The sequence below is a fragment of the Bubalus kerabau genome, chromosome 14 (genome assembly GCF_029407905.1).
Source record: "Bubalus kerabau isolate K-KA32 ecotype Philippines breed swamp buffalo chromosome 14, PCC_UOA_SB_1v2, whole genome shotgun sequence".
Taxonomy (NCBI): Eukaryota; Metazoa; Chordata; class Mammalia; order Artiodactyla; family Bovidae; genus Bubalus; species Bubalus kerabau.
The window spans coordinates 39,553,895-39,573,485 of record NC_073637.1 but is presented as its reverse complement, the minus strand read 5'-3'; the positions used below and the strand labels follow the sequence as shown (position 1 = coordinate 39,573,485).

The 19,591-nt window shown below is 43.4% G+C and overlaps 1 long non-coding RNA gene and 1 pseudogene across 1 annotated transcript; one reads left to right on the top strand and one right to left on the bottom strand.

Moving 5' to 3' along the window:
• Window positions 1–2,907: 2,907 nt before the first annotated feature.
• On the bottom strand, window positions 2,908–4,847 carry LOC129626820 (uncharacterized). The gene is made up of 2 exons (XR_008702225.1): window positions 4,740–4,847; window positions 2,908–3,429 (listed from the first exon to the last, which is right to left on the bottom strand). It is a non-coding gene; the product is annotated as an uncharacterized LOC129626820 (long non-coding RNA).
• Window positions 4,848–18,314: 13,467 nt separating this feature from the next.
• On the top strand, window positions 18,315–19,034 carry LOC129626813 (chromobox protein homolog 1-like; annotated as a pseudogene).
• Window positions 19,035–19,591: the final 557 nt, after the last annotated feature.

The window sequence follows — 19,591 nt, the reverse complement described above, 5'->3', positions numbered from 1 at the left end:
TGTCCCAGAAACACAAAAGCTCACAGTTGAAATAAGCCACCTGGGTGCCTCAGTCTGGGACTCTGACCACTGGGAAGAATGAAGCAGTGTCTTGAAAGTAATCACAGGTAGGATCCACTTAGCTCGGGCTCTGTGTCCTGAGGTGGGAGCCAGAGAGGTTCTGAATATAAATAGAGCTCATCACGGCTCCTTTCCAGCCATTCTGCCTCAAATGGCTGGCCAGTTTGGGGTGCCACAGCAAACCTAGGATGAAAGAAGATCTCAAAATAGCCTGCACATTCAGAGACAAGTTCAAGGACTGAAGAATAAAGGTGAAGTAGGAGAGAAGGAAATGCTTTTCTGTTATGGAATCAGCTGCAATAAAATGATGTAATATAAATGCAGATTCTTAGAAAACCATGGGAAAAAACAGCATCTCCACTGCTTCTGCACCAGGACAAACCATCAGCCCTTAAAGGAATAGGACACTCGTGAGGAAGGAGCCTAGTTCTCATGAACTTCTCCAGTGGCTCAGTGGTTAAGAATCTGCCAGCCACACAAAAGACAAAGGAGACTTGGGTTTGATCCCTTTCGGGAAGATTGCCTGGAGAAGGAAATGACAACCCACTCCAGTATTCTTGCCTAGAGAATCCCATGGACAGAGAAGCCTGGTGGACTACATTCCACTGGCTCACGAAGAGTGGAACACAACTGAGTGACTAAATAACAAAAACAACAGAAAACCAAGGTCTCAGGAGAACTCAAATTCAGCTCAAAGAAAGTGACTCTATAATCAGAGTATACCAGTTAAGGTCCCCAAGAAAAAGAAATGCAAAAAGGCAAAATGGTTGTCTGAGGAGGCCTTCCTTACAATACAAATAGCTGAAAGAAGAAGAGACGTGAAAAGCAAACGAGAAAAAGAAAGGTATATCCATCTGAATGCAGATTTCCAAAGAATAGCAAGGAGAGATAAGAAAGCCTTCCTAAGTGATCAGTGTAAAGAAACAGAAGAAAACAACAGAATGGGAAAGACAAGAGATCTCTTCAAGAAAATTAGAGATACATTTCATGCAAAGATGGGCACAATAAAGGACAGAAATGGTATGGACCTAACAGAAGTAGAATACATAAAAGAACTGTACAAAAAAGATTCTCATGACCCAGATAACCACCTAGAATGATCACTCACCTAGAGCCAGACATCCTGGAATGTGAAGTCAAGTGGGCCTTAGAAAGCATCACTACGAACAAAGCTAGTGGAAGTGATGGAATTCCAGCTGAGCTATTTCAAATCCTAAAAGATGCTATGAAAGTGATGCACTCAATATGCCAACAAATTTGGAAAACTCGGCAGTTGCCACAGGACTGGAAAAGGTCAGTTTTCATTCCAATCCCAAAGAAAGGCAATACTAAAGAATGTTCAAACTACCGCACAATTGCACTCATTTCCAATGCTAGCAAAGTAATGCTCAAAACTCTCCAAGCAAGGCTTCAACAGTACATAAACTGAGAATCCCCAGATGTTCAAGCTGGATTTAGAAAAGGCAAAGGAACCAGAGATCAAATTGCCAACATCCGCTGGATCATCGAAAAAGCAAGAGAGTTCCAGAAAAACATCTACTTCTACTATATTGACTCCACTAAAGCCTTTGACTGTATGCATCACAACAAATTGGAAAATTCTTAGAGATGGGAATACCAGACCACCTTATCTGCCTTCTGAGAAATCTGTATGCAGGTCAGGAAGCAACAGTTAGAACCAGACATGGAACAACTGACTGGTTCCAAATTGGGAAAGGAGTACGTCAAGGCTGTGTATTGCCACCCTGCTTATTTAACTTATCTGCAGAGTACATCATGTGGAATGTCAGACTGGATGAAACACAAGCTGGAATCAAGATTGCTGGGAGAAATATCAATAACCTCAGATATGTAGATGACACCACACTTATGGTAGAAAACGAAGAGAAACTAAGAGTCTCTTGATGAAGGTGAAAGAGGAGTGAAAAAGCTGGCTTAAAACTCAACATTCAAAAAACTAAGATCATGGCATCCGGTCCCATCAGTTCATGGCAAATAGATGGGGAAATAATGGAAACAGTGAGAGACTTTATTTGGGGGGGCTCCAAAATCACTGAGGATGGTGACTGCAGTCATGAGATTAAAAGATGTATTCTCCTTGGAAGAAAAGCTATGACAAACCTAGACAGAGTATTAAAAAGCAGAGATATTACTTTTTCCAGTAGTCATGTATGGATGTGAGAGCTGGACCATAAAGAAGACTGAGTGCCGGAAAATTGATGTTTTTGAACTGTGGTGTTGGAAAAGACTCTTGAGAGTCCCTTGGACTGCAAGAAGATCAAACCAGTCAATTCTAAAGGAAATCAATCCTGAATATTATTTGGAAGGACTGATGCTAAAACTGAAGCTCCAATACCTTGGCCACCTGATGCAAAGAGGTGACTCATTGGAAAAGACCCTGATGCTGGGAAAGATTGAGCGCAGGAGGAGAAGGGGGCGACAGAGGACAAGATGGTTGGATGGCATCACCAACTCAATGGACATGAGTTTGAGCAAGCTCCAGGAGACAGGGAAGGACAGGGAAGCCTGGAGTGCTGCAGTCCATGGGGTCGCAAATAGTCAGACAGGACTGAGCAACTAAACAGCAACCAACTAGGGAGACATGTCCTGTTCTATGTCTTTGTGTTTTTTTCAACATGACCAACAGAAAAAAATAAAATTTTAAGAAGAATCTATATAAATACACCTACTAATATGAAAAACATACTTTGCCAGACCATCTGTCCTGATTGTGTATTTTGAAAATCCTATCATATTATTTTGATTTATACAAACAGCATAAATTGAGCACCTACTACATGCAAGGAACTAAGCTGGATACAAGGGATGCAAGATTAAGAGAGCCAGTACCCCAGACCTCATAACTTTACTAGCTAGACATATAACGAAGAACTCATTGTAACAGTTGCATTGAACAGATTGCTCGGCATTTGATGGGGACTCAGTATTTACTGAAAAAATAAATTTTAAATAGAGGAATGATAGAGAATTATAAAAAAAAAAAAAAAAAAGACAATGCCTGAATTTGATCAGGAGAGACACATCAGAGACAAGGAGATATACGAACTTAGAATTTACAGATAATTTAAAATTCTCCAGGAAGGTGGGCAAGGATGGAGGCAGCCTTCTTGAGAAAGCCTTATTCATGAACATGCCAGCCTTGCAGCAAGGACTCAGGTTATGAAATTGGCTGCATATTGGTGGAAGGTTGTTAAAGACAAGGTTTGGAGTGTAGGTCAAGTCCAGATCACAAAAAGCAGTCTGAGGAGTTTCGCACTTCTGCTGGAACAAATGAGACGGTCACTGTGGTTTTGTATTGAAATAATCTCCTTCGCATCTGGAAAATAATCTCCTTTGCATCTTTTCCATCTGGAAAATGAAATTGAGTTCATCAGAAGTGGATAGCAGGATGAGAGCCAAAATCAGTCACGGAAAAGAGGAGGTTTCCAGAAACACTTCAGAAGATGGAATGGGGAAGGAGGCCTGGGTGGAATCTGGGGGGAAAAGGAGAGAAAGAAAGACAATATTGGGTGACTGTGAAATACACAGAAAATGGGACTTCCCTGGTGGTCCAATGGCTAAGACTCCACACTCCCAATGCAGGGAGTCTAGGTTCATCCCTGGTTGGCAAACTAGATCCCACATGCTACAGATAAAATTCCTGAGTGCCAAAACTAAGGCCCAGCACAGCCAAACAAATAAAAACTTAAAAGAAAGAAAAAGAAATACATGGAAGAGATTGGAGAGATGGTGAATGCAGAAAGCCAGGGGTTAGGGAGGTGATACAGGTCATAAGTTCTGTTTGAGGACATTGACTTTCAGGTGAGTTGGAATCAGATGGGAAAATCCAGTAGGCAAAGAGAATAGATTTTGAGGCCAGGAGACATGGCTAAGATTAAGACTTGAGGGTCACAGAGTCATCAACACCAGGAGCTTTTAGGTAATCTGAAAGTAATAATTAGTATCACCAATACCATAAAAGCAAATAACATTGTTATTGATAACAATATGCCCTGCTTAGTGTTTTATTACAGATTACATGTAATTCTTATAACAAACTCTACGAAGTAGATATAATTATTATCCCCATTTTTTTTTCAGATGAGTCAGCTGGAACACACAGAGACTGTCCTGTCCTAGGTCTCACAGCCAGCAAGTGCTGGAACAGAGAGGCTCTAGACAAGAGGACAAGTCCAGAATCTACCCCAAAATGTGTTTTGCGTGGCCAGCCCAGCACTTTCATGAATTAAATTTGACTTTGGCCATTGCCTGCAGCCTGCTCCACAAGTTCACCACCCTCCCCAGCATACCACTGTGTCTTAATCCCACCTACATAATTGACGGACACTAAGATGAACTGTCCAGATCCCCTCTCATGGAAGGACCTGTCTGTCACAAGCAACTGTCAGCTCCTTCAAGGTTTGTCTCAGTGGCAAGGAGCTGCCTGTCCCTAGATCACACCTCTTCCAGGGCATCCAAAGACTGATGGAGACAAGAAGGGGAGAAAGGCCAGGCCATCTTGGCCCAACACAGGATGACTCTGATGGGTCATTCCCACTTCAGAAGCCTGCTGAGTTTGGATGAGGCTCTCAGCATGCATCATGACTCACCGTCTTCTTTCCAGTTCTGCTTCCTTTCCTTCCCTCCCTCCCATGGGTGTTGTTCTCCAGGGCACTTACCAATTAGTGTTTTGCTCACTAAATTCCATCCTAGAGTGCACATCTAGAAGTACTCAGCCTGTGACACGTAACCTGCCCATTCCTTGAACACAGTGAATTTTTACACCTACAAAAGGCACAAGCATTGTCTTAAGAGTTTCTGAATGTTTAAGATTTAGCTTAGTGTATGAACAAAAGCAAGTACAAAGGGCCTGTCACCAGTTGAACAAAAGTTGACTCAGATTCCTTTCCAGGCCAGAAAATCCACTGTGAGCTCAGTCTGGGGGTTGCTCCAACCGTGGCTCCCATCTGCCTCCCCTACATCTTTATATTTGAACACCTACTCTCCAAAGTCTCCAAGCCTACAACCTGACCTAAGGCCCAGCCCTAAGCCAGTTCAACAGGGGATAGAGCGTCAGGCTGTTGACCAGACTCACTCCTGCCCCATGCATCAACTGAGTCAACGTCTGGAGAGGGGTTAACACATATCCCTGGCATTAACTTATTCCTTTGGCTGAGAACTTCCACCACCTCCCTCAAGTTCTTCTGTTAAAATGCAAATAATCTAAGTATATATGTCTGTATGTCTTCAGTATTTATGAATTGATAAAAATATGAGAAGGATTCAGGCCAAAACATAAACAATGGTCTTCTTTGGGTTGTAGAATTGTTGGTATTTCTTTTTTTTATTTTTCTACAGGACTGATGCTGAAGCGCCAATACTTTGGCCACCTGATGTGAAGAGCCAACTCATTGGAAAATGCCCTGATGCTAGGAAATACTGAGGGCAGGAAGAGAAGGGGGTAACAGAGGATGAGATGGTTAGTCAGCATCACTGACTCAATGGACATTGAGTTTGAGCAAACTCCAGGAGATACTGAAGGACAGGAAGGCCTGGAGTGCTGCAGTCCATGGGGTTCCAAAGTGTCGGACAGGACTTAAGCAACTGAACAACAAATTTTCTAAAATGAACCTGGGCTGTCTTTACAATAATGTTTAAAATGAGTTTTCAAAGACAAAAGGACTGTACCCTTCTTCTCTGCAGATAACCTTGGGAAAGGAAGCCCATTAAGCTATGAGCATGAGAGGAAGGTATTAATACCTTGCTATCAATGATTTGGAAAGTCAGCAGTTGATATCAGAGCATCGAGGAAAATGAGATGTTGAAAAGTTCTATGTTAGATGAAGCTGGCCACAGTGAGAGGCCATAGTTTTCTGATTAAGGCATCTAAGGCCAACTGGAGGAGGAAGGCTTCGCAAAAATGGACACAGGAGACTAACCTTATTCCTCCTACACTAACCTTATTCCTCACCCTCCAGTCATCCATCCCTTTGCCCCTACCCCACAGCACGCAGGAGAAGGAGCGGAAGCCTAGATGCACTTCTACGCCTTATGGCAGGGGAGTGCTTCTGCCTGCCCCTCTTCCTCCTCTGATGATTTCTGAAGTCCCTTTTATCTCTCACCTGTGAATTTCAAGTCTAGGTCTTCCCTGGTGGCTCAGATGGTAAAGAATCTGCTTGCAATGCAGGAGACCTGGGTTCAATTCCTGGGCCAGGAAGATCCCCTGGAGAAGGAAATGGCAACCCACTCCAGTATTCTTGCCTGAAGAATTTCATGGACAGAGGAGCCTGGTGGGCAAGAGTCCATGGGGTAGCAAAGAGTCAGATGTGACTGAATGACTAACACAGAACTAGGCCAAAGCACTTGATCTTTTTCTCACCTCCTCCAGGCTTGGCTCTGATGCATCTTACTGTCCAAGATGGGGAGAAGCCTACCAAACAGGAGCCCAAACTAGAAGACCAAGAAGAAAGGGCACTGAGCCCTTCAGCTTAGCCTCGTCTATGCTCGGGGATGCCTTCCAGCAAAGCCCAATTTCACCTGCATTGCCGTGCACTGGCCTTGTGACCTCGCAGCTCTCCCTGCTGCCTGGCTCCTGTGTTCACTGCAGTTCTCACTGGGACGCTGCTGTCCCCTGGGGTCTGCTGCCTCCCGGTTGCCCCCGACCCAGTGCTGTCCGCCTGTGTGTGGGAATATGCAGACATCTTCCGTGCTCTGTGGAAGACAAAGGAGACCCGGCTCTGTCCTGCATGGTTCCCTCATATCCAGCTGTTACTAGAAGCACCTGCATTAAAGCTTGGCCCAGGGAGTAGGGAGTCAGGGAGAAAGTCCAGGCGCCCCAGCTCCTTTCCTTTTCTTCTCTGTGGAGGATGAGGTCAGCACTTTGCACAGGTCCACTGGGGTCACCTTTATGCATTAAGCCAGCTTCCTGGCTTTCACCCTCAACAGCCAGCACTGAAGGGCCTTCTCTGAAAGAGTTCCCAGAGTCCACTTCACCTGCAAGCCTAGAAAGTAGACTTGTCTGTGAATGTGTGTTCCTAGTGCCTACCCCTCTTCCCCTTACTGGATGGTGAGGAATAAGGTTAGTGTAATGTTTCCCTGCAGTCTTTGCAATACCAGGGACTGCAGCACACCAGGCTTACCTATCCTTCACTATCTCCTGGCGTTCGCTCAAACTCGTTTCCACTGAGTCAATGATGCCATCCAACCATCTCATCATTGGTTGCCCTCTTCTCCTTTGCCTTCAATCTTTCCCAGCATCAGGGTCTTTTCCAGTGAGTTGACTCTTCTAATCAGGTGGCCAGAGTACCGGAACTTCAGCATCAGTCCCTCCAATGAGTATTCAGAGTTGATTTCCTTTAGGATTGACTGGACTGATCTCCTTGCTGTCCAAGGAACTCTCAGGAGTCTTCTCCACAGTCTTCACCACAGTTTGAAAGCATCAATTGTTCAATGCTTAGCCTTCTTTATGGTCCAACTTTCACATCCGTACATGACTATGGAAAAACCATAACTTTGGCTATGCGGACCTTTGTCAGTAAAGTGATGTCTTGATTTTTAATACCCTAGGTCTGTCACAGCTTTTCTTCCAAGGAGCAGATGTCTGTTAATTTCATGGCTGCAGTCATGGTCCTTAACCAATAGCTAATGGGGCAGGAACATGAGAGCCTCAGCAGCCTTGCTGTGGGTTGGGACAAACTCTCAAGTTCCCCTGGAGGGTTGGGGGTGGAAAGGTATTCTCCTTTCTTCTGAGGCCCCCCTCCTTCCTTCCCCATCTCCCTGGCTACTGCCTTGAATGCATCTCTTACTCACACGTGAACCCTCTCTCCAGGTCTGCTTCTGGGGAACATGACTTAAGACTCTCTCCATTTCTCTCTCTTTCTTCTTCCTAGAAGCAGTGAGCTCAAACCACTTCTATAGTCTGCTTTCTTTCTACCATACTTCAATATAGTAGAAGGAAACCTCACTTCTTAGAGTGGTGAGATCTCTAACTTCTTTTGAAAATGTCTTTCTAAAGAAATACCAAGACAAGTGATTCAGCACAATATTCTTTTAACAAGTCAGATACACTCTGAGAAAATGGAAACCCAGGAACCCTCTTGGACTTGGCAATAATGACAGGTGACAAGAGCCTTGGGCCATTTATCTCAGAATTTTAAACTTAGAATACCCTGATCCCTTTATTGAATTTTATGTTAAACTTGTTCAATTATTTTCAACCAAATTGCAAGTTATCCTCCAGATGCTAAATTTGACCTGCTTTTTGAAAATAGGTTAGACATTCTGTGTGCTCCTCTGAAATCTGACATTGTTCCATAACTAACATTAACTTAAAAATCGGAATGAGCCGCCTTTGCAATAAACTGTCAATAAAATGTGGTCTGCAGAGACTTGACTACTTTTGCTTCCGATTGGTTTTAAAAGTTTAATATGAAACAAGAAGCTCCTGATATTGGGCTAATTTCTTCATTAAATCAATCCTGCTTATATAGTACATTAGGAAGCACCATTAAGCTTGTGCATGGTATCACAAGGCCAAGCCTGAATTTCATTGACCATAAAATAAAAGATCAGCCATGATGTCAACCTGGAGACCTAGAGCACCAGTTTCAGGAGGAGAAGATTTAATGCTTCTCTTTCCACCAGTCTTCTAGACTAACTTTAAATATATCATTTAGAATCTCTAAGTGAAGATATTCCAAAGAATGCTCATGCTTAATGATATAATGAATCGGCTTCATCAAGTTAATTTTTGTCCTCCTGTGAATTTCATCAAACTTTTTGCCAAACAGAACAAGTAAAGCGAAGAATTATCACCAAAGTTGTAATTTAGACATTCAGGACCACAATTAAATCTGAAATGAACACTGCTACTAAATTATCTAGCACACTTCTACCATTATTCTACTCCTTGTGGCCAAATTAACAATACCAGAAATAGCAAGCAACTCTTGAAAGCAGAAAATTACATTACATGTAGAAGGGAGGTTGTTGTTTAGTCACTTAGTCATGTCTGACTCTTTGCAACCCCATGGACTGCAGCACACCAGGCTTCCCTGTCCTTCACTATCTCCTGGAGTTGGCTCCAACTCATGTCCCCTGAGTCAGTGATGCTATCCAATCATCTCATCCTCTGTCGCCCTCTTCTCCTCCTGCTCTCAATCTTATGGTATGGAAGGGTTGAGCAAATAATATTCTCTGAGGGTTTTGAGTACTTACCATGTGACAGATACTATCTTAGAAGCTTTATCATATTAAACTACTTTATCCTCACAGCAATGAGGATTATCAGTGAGATAAGTCCTATTATTATCCCCATTTTCCAGAAGAGAAAATATAGTTACCAACAACAAGGCATTTGTCCCTCATGTACAGTTTTAGGGGGTGAGGAATTAAACTCAGTTTTCCTCCAAAGCCTATACTCTCACCAACTATGGGATCAAGCTGCCTCTGACAGAAGACTGACTCAATCAAAAAGCAAACAAACAAACCTTCCTCCATAATCAACCAGGAAACCTAAACTTCTTTCTGTGGGACCAATTCCATGAAAAAGGACAGGGCCTCAGAAGGCCTGTATGAACTTGTAAACAAAAGAAGAAGGCAGCATCTAGTGACCCCGGCACCACTGAGCGGTGTGGATGGGCACCATTCTCCAAGACCACAGTGTGAGTGGCTCCCCCTGGAGGCGGGCAGCCCTGAAGCGGGAAGAAAATGACCAAGTCTGTGAAGCACTGGAGATGCTTTGGATTGGAGTGAGGTCCAAAAGAGAGAAGGAGGGAAGCCTGGGGGAACGACTAGGCCAGCCAAGCAGAGGTGTGAGGCTGTGGGAATTTGATACAAAGCAAAAACGTCACCAAAATGGGACCTGGGAGGTGACTGAAGAAATTCCTGGCCTGCTCAGAATTTTGACAGATTGGATCCTCTATTAAATTTGCTCTGAATTCTTAACTGCCCATTGGCCTCCTCTCAAATCAGTCCCAACAGAATGTACTTTGGGCATCAATCACAGCCTTATCATGGGGAAGGGGCTTGTGTAACTCAATGAAGCTATGAGCCATGCTGCACAGGGCCTCCCATTGATAGACAGGTCATAATGAAGAGTTCAGACAAACAACGGTCCATGGAGGAGGAAATGACAAAGCACCCCAGTATTCTTGCCCTGAAAACTCCATGAACAATATGAAAGGCAAAAAGATATGACACCAGAACATAAGCTCCCTCAGTTTGAAGGTGTCCAATATGCCCCTGGGGAAGAGTGAAGGGCAATTAATAACAGCTCTAGAAAGAATGAAGCTGCTGGGCCAAAGGGAAACAATGCTTAGTTGTGGATATGTCTGGGTCTGGTAGTGAAAGGAAAGACTGATGCTGGAAAGAACAATTTTGCATAGGAACCTAGAATGTTAGGTCCATGAATCAAGGCAAATTGTACATGGTCAAGCAGGAGATGGAAGATTAAACATTGATATCTTAGGAATCAGTAAACTAAAATGGACAGGAATGGGTGAATTTAATTCAGATGACCATTATCTACTACTGTGGGAAAGAACCCCTTTTTTTTTAAAAAAAAAAAAAAAAAAAAAAAAGGAGTAGCCCTCATAGTCAACAGAAGAATCCAAAATGCAGTACTTGGGTGCAACCTCAAAAATGACAGAATGATCTCAGTTCATTGCCAAGGGAAGCCACTTAACATCACAGTAATCCAAGTCTATGACCTAACCACTGATGCTGAAGAAGCTGAAGTTGAACGATTCTATGGAGACCTATAAGACCTTCTAGAACTAACACCAAAAAAAAGATATCCTTTTCATTATAGGGGACTGAAAATGCAAAATGAGGAAGTCAAGAGATACCTGGAGCAACAGGCAAGTTTGGCCTTCAAGTACAAAATGAAGCAGGGTAAAGGGTAACAAGAGAACATGCTGGTCATGGCAAACACCCTTGCCAAGAATCCAAGAGACAACTCTATACATGAACATCAGCAGATGATCAATACCAAAATCAGAATTAATTGTATTCTTTGCAGCTGAAGATGGAGATGGCTCAGATCATTGGCTCCTTATTGCAAAATTTAGGCTTAAGTTGAAGAACGCAGGGAAAACCACTAGACCATTCAGGTATGACCTAAATCAAATCCCTTATGACTATATAATGGAAGTGAAGAATAGATTCAAGGGATTAGATCTGGTAGACAGAGTGCCTAAAGAGCCATGGATGGAAGTTCATAATTTGTACAGGAGGCAGTGACCAAAACCATCCCCAAGAAAAAGAAATGCAGGAAGGTAAAGTGGTTGTCTGAGGAGGCTTTACAAGTAGCTGAGGAAAGAAGAGAAGTGAAAGGCAAAGGAGAAAAGGAAAGATATACTCAATTGGATGCAGAGTTCTAGAGAACAGCAAGGAGAGATAAGGCTTTCATAAGTGAACAATGCAAATAAACACAGGAAAATAATAGAATGGGAAAGACTAGAGATCTCTTCAAGAAAATTGGAGATATCAAGGGAACATTTCATGCAAGGATGGGCACAGTAAAGGACAGAAGTGGTAAAGACCTAATAGAAGCAGAAGATATTAAGTAGAGGTGGCAATAACACATAGAAGAACTATACAAAAAAAGGTCTTAATGACCCAGATAACCATGATGGTATGGTCACTCACCTAGAGCCAAAAATCCTGAAGTGTGAAGTCAAGTGGGCCTTAGGAAGCATTACTACAACAGAGGTAGTGGCGGGGGATGGAATTCCAGTTGAGTAATTTACAATTCTAAAATTCTAAATAATCCTATTTAAAATCCTAAAAGATGATGTTGTCAAAGTGCTACACTCTCTAGTTCAGCAAAATTTGGAAAACTGAGCAGTGGCCACAGGACTAGAAAAGGTCAGATTTCATTCCAACCCCAAAGAAGGGCAATGCCAAAGAATGTTCAAACTATTGCACAATTGCACTCATTTCACAGGCTAGCAAGTTGTGTCATAGAGAAAGCAAGGAAATTCCAGAAAACATCTACTTCTGCTTCATCGACTATGCAAAAGCCTTTGACTGTGTGGATCACAACAAACTGTGGAAAATTCAAAAGATGGGAATACCAGATCCACTTACCTGCCTCCTGAGAAACCTGTATGCAGGTCAAGAAGCAACAGTTAGAACCAGACATGAATTGGAAAAGGAGTACGTCAAGGCTGTATGATGTCAGTCTGTTTATTTAACTTATATGCAGAGTACATCAGGCAAAATGCCAGGCTAGGTGAATCACAAGATGGAATAAAGACTGCCAGGAGAAATATCAATAACCTCAGATACACAGAGAATACCACTAATGACAGAAAGTGAAGAGGAACTAAAGAGCCCCTTGATGAGGGTGAAAGAGGAGAGTGAAAAAGCTGGCTTGAAACTCAATATTAAAAAAAAAAAAATGGAGATCGCGGCATCCGGTCCCATCACTTCATGGCAAATAGATGGGGAGACAATGCAAACAGTGACAGACTTTATTTTCTTGGGCTCCAAAATCACTGATGACAGTAACTGCAGCCACAAAATTAAAAGACACTTGCTTCTTGGAAGAAAGCTATGACAAACCTAGACAGCATATTAAAAAGCAGAGACATTACTTTGCCAACAAAGGTCCGTCTAGTCAAGGCTATGGCTTTTCCTGTGGTCATGTATGGATGTGAGAGTTGGAAGGACAGATGCTGTAGCTGAAGTTCCAATATTCTGGCCACCTAATTAGAAGAGCCGATTCATTGGAAAAGACCCTGATGCTGGGAAAGATTGAAGGCAAAAGAAGAGGGAGGCAGATGATGAGACATTTAAATAGTATCACTGATTCAATGCACATGAATTTGAATAAACTCTAGGAGACAGTGGAGGACAGAGGAGCCTGGTGTGCTGCAGTCCATGCAATTGCAAAGAGCTGGACATGACTGAATGACTGAACAACAACATAAAGAGTAAAATGACCCTCTTCCCAGCCTCCTCCACCCATACCCCCAACTTGCCTCCCCTCCAATGACACCCACCCAGATGCACTTCAAGGGGCTGTACTTGTCTGCCTTTGCTTGGTTCTCTTAGACTTCTAACTCACCTGGGAAATGCCTGATTGTCATTTAAGACAGTTATTATATCATCTGAGTAAGTGTGAAAGTGTTAGTCACTCAGTTATGTCTGACTTTTTCCGATGCCATGGACTGTAGCCCACCAGGCTTATCTGTCCATGGGATTCTCCAGACAAGAATACTGGAGTGGGTTTCCATTCCCTTCTCCAAGGAATCTTCCCAACCCAGGGATTGAACCTGGGTCTCCTACTTTGCAGGCAGATTCTTTATCATCTGAGCTACCAGGGAAGCCCCATATCATCTACAGTACAGACAGTATCTGGTCTGTTGTAAACAACCGGTCCTCATTAGCTGAACAAAGTGGAATTCCTCAGGGCATTGGAGAGGCCACTGAAATTATAGGATGTTAGTCTCTCTCTCCGGAGAAGGCAATGGCACCCCACTCCAGTACTCTTGCCTGGAAAATCCCATGGACGGAGGAGCCTGGTAGGCTGCAGTCCATGGAGTCACTAAGAGTCAGACACGACTGAGCAACTTCATTTTGACTTTTCACTTTCATGCATTGGAGGAGGAAATGGCAACCCACTCCAGTGTTCTTGCCTGGAGAATCCCATGGACAGAGGAGCCTGGTGGGCTGCCATCTATGGGGTCGCACAGAGTCGAACACAACTGAAGTGATTTAGCAGCAGCAGCAGCAGTCTCTGTCTCCAGTACTCTTGCCTGGAAAATCCCATGGACGGAGGAGCCTGGTAGGCTGCAGTCCATGGGGTCGCTAAGAGTCAGACACGACTGAGCGACTTCACTTTCACTTTTCACTTTCATGCATTGGAGGAGGAAATGGCAACCCACTCCAGTGTTCTTGCCTGGAGAATCCCAGGGATGGGGGAGCCTGGTGGGCTGCTGTCTATGGGGTCGCACAGAGTCAGACATGACTGAAGCGACTTAGCAGCAGCAGCAGCAGCAGCAGTCTCTCTCTCTCTCTCTCTCTATACACATGTATATATACATATACATACATACAAACACACACACACCATAGCTATAAATATAGATACAGATGCCTAGAGAGCAAACACGGTATGTGTATGTATATGTGTGTATATATGTAGAAAGAGAGAGAGAATACATACATATTGTAATTTTAACGGCTTCTCCAGTGCCCTGAGGAGTTCTATTTGGTTCAGCTAATGAGGACTGGTTGTTTACAACAGAACAGATGCTGTGCTCAGAATTCAAAGGTAGTTGTAAGTGATCCCTTGTTAATCTCTCCCTCATATAAGCCTCCTAAATACAGAACCTTATAACTCTCAGTATGTTTTAGACTCACTGGGAGGACTTTACATTTCTGCCCAGGCTACATGCTATAGAAATTCTGATTTACTGTGTTTCATCCAATCTAAGATGTCACTGCCTATTTGAAGTGTATTTTATCTACAACTAAGAAAGAAAAATGCTTCAAATTAAGTTATTTCATCAATTTTAAGAAGCACCGATTTCTGAAATGTAGGGGAAAATTACATCTCAGAATAGAAGTTTGGTGACCCAGGCATTAATGCGTGGGTTTTTTTAATATCTATTTATTTGGCCGTGCTGTGTATTAGTTGCAGCATGTGAACTCTTAGATGCAGAATGTGGGGTCTTAGTTCCCTGACCAAGGATCAAACCTGGGTCCCCTGCATTAGGAGTGTGAACTCTTCACGACTAGACTATGTGTTTTAAATGAGACTTCAATGATTCTAATAAGAATCACTGCCCTGATACCTCTGCCATATGTCTTACTATTCAGCCATTCTTCATTCAAGAAGCATATTTTAAACACTTACTGAACTGCAGATGGTCTATAATGTGTAATATTACACACACATTTTATATATATATACACACATAATATATATATATAATACATAGCAGACATTAATATGGCAAGTTTCCCACCCATATGGAGCTTATACTCTAGTATAGAAGAGATAGGTAAATTAATGAGGGCATTTTCTGTCTCCTTCACCAGATCATGAAAGCAGTAACTCTTCCCTAAGTAAAATGGCTCTATTCCTAATAGAATGGGGAGAGAATATGCAAACCTTCTGTCCCGTGGATGAAGAACTTCACCTTTGTTATGCTCCAGTACCTCGACTCTCGATACACCAGACCTCACACTTCAGAAAACTATGAACAGTATTGCTCTTTCCAGCTAAGAAGCAACTGGGCCTTGAACAGCAATAACAAGGAAGGAGAGGTATACTTGGCTAGAAATAGCTGGAAAGCTGAGCACACTGGCAACAGAGTCAGGAAGAAGAAAGATCAAAAAACTAGAGTAACAACTGGAACAGAAGAAAAAGAATAGCAAGCTGCAGGGGTGGCAGATAGAAGATAGGACACTAGAGATTAGCAGCAGGCAAGACCACAAAAATGACCAGAAGCAAAAAGTGACGATGGAGAAGAGATATGGTAGCAAAGAATCAGAGGAGGGGGAAAAAGACCAGAACATTGGCAGTTTGAGTGCAAATAGAAACGCATAGCCAGCATCAGGTGAGGAATTTGGAGAAGGAATGAGTCAAGTCCTACCTGAAAGACACTTCATTACAAAGTAGAAGAGCAACTGACGTTAATAATCATTGAGATTAACGATTATTTTCTATTATTAAAATTGCTGCCCAACCCCATTTAAAAGCTTTGAGAGGCTTACACATTTAAGACTGAGTCATACAGAAGATTCTCTTTTAAGGAATTGCTGATCAGACTGTTGTAGCCATGCACTCTGGGAAACAAACTCACTCAGAAGGACAATGCTGACAGTGGAGTGCAGTTTATTACACCGGCGGGCCCAAGGCAGAGTCTCCTCTTAGCCAAGGACCCTGACCAGTTTTTCTGAAAACCTTATATACCCTAAGTGTATGTGCCCAAACCCACCTCCCCAAATTCCCTGAAACTAGTCTGAACAAAGGAAAAGAAAGATACAATCAAAGTTAACCTGTGATTCATATGCCTTCCACCTAAGTAGTTAACAGTGGACAATTATCAATAGGCCTGTGGTCATACCCCAATAAGCATAATAGAATTTATGATTCTATTCGGTTACACAGATAATTAGGGTATTCTTTTAGGCAACAGAGAGTCTAGGTACGAGCCCTGGGGCTCTTCCATCCAGGGGGCCTGGTTTTCCAGTTGGTATGTCGTTTCCATAGACACTGGGAACAGAGCTCAAAGCCCACAGTCCGGCCCAAGATGGAGTCCTGCTTTCAAGATGGAGCCTGTTCTGTCTGTTTCCTCCTTCAAAATCAGTAGAGCAGTCTCTCTATCCTTGCATCAGTGTGACAGCTTTGTTTCTAGAGGGATGTAATCTCACCTGGATGTTACTCATCCCTAGAAAAATAGAACTCCCCACTTAGATTTTACCTGGAAACTTTTTATTGACTTTGCCTTACAAGGGGATTCCCTGGTGGCTCAGATGGTTAAGAATCTTCCTGCAGTGCCAGAGACAGGGTTCAATCCCTGGGTTGAGACGATCCCCTTGAGAAGGGAATGGCTACCCACTCCAGTATTCTTGCCTGGAGAATTCCACAGACACAGGAACCTGGCAGGCTACAGTAGTCCATGGGGTCACAAAGAGTCAGACACGACTGAGCGACTAACAAGTATTTATATAGTTACACTTAACATGTTTATGTCCTCAGTTCAGTCGCTCAGTCGTGTCCGACTCTTTGCAACCCCATGAACCGCAGCACGCCAGGCCTCCCTGTCCATCACCAACTCCCAGAGTCCACACAAACCCATGTCCATTGAGTTGGTGATGCCATCCAACCATCTCATCCTCTGTCATCCCCTTTTCCTCCCGCCCTCAATCTTTCCCAGCATCAGGGTCTTTTCAAATGAGTCAGCGCTTCACTTGAGGTGGCCAAATTATTGGAGTTTCAGCTTCAACATCAGTCCTTCCAATGAACACCCAGGACTGATCTCCTTTAGGATGGACTGGTTGGATCTCCTTGCAGTCCAAGGGACTCTCAAGAGTCTTCTCCAACACCACAGTTTATGTCCTACCTCCACCCAAAATATGGAATTTAAAATATATTAATGATTAATCCAACAGAGAGTTCAGAGTAGGTTTCCATATCTAAATTATGTTCTAATTCATGTATCTCCCATTCCTTTGAAAAAACAAATATGTATAACATCAGAGAAGGCGATGGCACCCCACTCCAGTACTCTTGCCTGGAAAACCCCATGGACGGAGGAGCCTGGTAGGCTGCAGTCCACGGGGTCACTAAGAGTTGGACACGACTGAACGACTTCACTTTCACTTTTCACTTTCATGCATTGAAGAAGGAAATGGCAACCCACTTCAGTATTCTTGCCTGGAGAACCCCAGGGACGGGGGAGCCTGGTGGGCTGCCGTCTATGGGGTCGCACAGAGTCGGACACGACTGAAGCGACTTAGCAGCAGCAAGGTGATTCCCCATCATACCCAGAGCACATCAGCAAACAACTTTCTGAAATGTTCAGAATTCTATCCATAAAGGAACCAGAGGATATGCAAACCCAGTACCAGTTCTAAAAACTCAGTCGATAATGCATTTAATAAAAATAAAAACATAAATGGATCATAAGGTTAAATTAGAAGACATTTCACACTACATGACTTGAGCATTGGCAAACAATCAATCAAATGAAGAGGATGTATTGAATGTCTATACTGGGCCTAATATTGTTTCAATGAGAGACTTAAATTATGAATGAAATCATGATGCTGTATCATATACTCATCTATCATTTATTGAGTTGCTACTTTATAGCAGGTATTAAGAGACAAAAATCTCATAGTCCACTGAAGGAAAGAAACACAAAAACACATAACTGGTACTGCAAGGAATTTGGCACAGCACCTGGTGACTCCAGATCCTGAGTCCATGTCTGCTGACCTGAAGGTGCACAGGTGCTCATGCCACCCGTAGAAGCTCAATTTGGCTGAGCGAAGTTTTCATCATCAGAAAATACAGAACACGAGGCATTTGCAGGTTGCTCTTTGGCCTGAGTAGACCGAGACAATGCGACGTGGGCTGGGTGGACGGCTGGGAGATTGGGCTGGAGAGGAAACATAGTAAATTGGGAAGAGGACAGAAGAGACAGCCTGGACACTTGAACGAGTGTAGGGAGGGTTGACAACTACAAGACCCAAGCAGCATCATCCTTTATACCAGAAAGCTGGTGGGCATTATGGGGAAAAAATAAAAGAAGAAAGTGGAGGAGGTGCTAGAAGAAGAGGAAGAAGAATATGTGGTGGAAAAGTTTTAGACCATCGAGTGGTAAAGGGCAAAGTGTAGTATCTCCTAAGGTGGAAGGGGTTCTCAGATGAGGATAACACATGGGAACCAGAAGAGAAACTGGATTGCCCTGACCTCATTGCTGAGTTTCTGCAGTCACAGAAAACAGCACACAAGACAGATAAATCAGAGGCAGGCAAGCGCAAAGCTGATTCTGATTCAGAAGATAAGGGGGAGGAGAGCAAACCAAAGAAGAATAAAGAAGAGTCAGAAAAGCCAGGAGGCTTTGCCCGGGGTTTGGAACCAGAGCGAATTATTGGAGCTAGAGACTCCAGTGGAGACCTCATGTTCCTGATGACATGAAGAACTCTGATGAGGCTGACCTGGTCCCTGCCAAGGAAGCCAATGTCAAGTGTCCACAGGTTGTCATATCCTTCTATGATGAAAGGCTGACGTGGCATTCTTACCCCTCAGAGGATGATGACAAAAAAGATGACAGGAATTAACTCTCTTGAATACCAGCCCCTGTCATATCTGACTGTGGGTTTCAAGTGGGGAAAGGAGTTTTCCTTGTCTTGACACCATAAAGGTGGCTTGAGAAGATGTTCTTTGAAGAGCCAGTATAGTTTCTGTGCCCTACAGCAGCCCAAGGGCTTGAAAGCCGTTCCATGCTATACAGTTTGCACACCCATCCCAGTGGAGGGGAAGGGAAGGAGGGTCAGTGTTTGAAGGCAACCCATTCTGAACTTTCCAAAAAAAAAAAAAAAGCAAATGGCCTTCTCTGAAGAACAAAACGCAGAATGGGATGTGGGAGAGCAAGAGATACTGCAGATCTTCAAAGAGCATCTCCACAACCCCCACAGCCTTCTTCCCAATAGTGTTAACTCTGCATTTTTACAGCATAGCATGTGTATAGTTTTTGGCTATTCAGTTCAGTTCAGTTGCTCAGTCATGTCCGACTCTTTGCGACCCCATGAATCGCAGCACGCCAGGCCTCCCTGTCCATCACCAACTCCCAGAGTTCACTCGAACTCACATCCATCGAGTTGGTGATGCCATCCAGCCATCTCATCCTCTGGCGTCCCCTTCTCCTCCCGCCCCCAATCCCTCCCAGCATCAGATTCTTCTCCAATGAGTCAACTCTTCGCATGAGGTGGCCAAAGTACTGGAGTTTCAGCTTTAGCATCATTCCTTCCAAAGAACACCCAGGGCTGATCTCCTTTAAAGTGG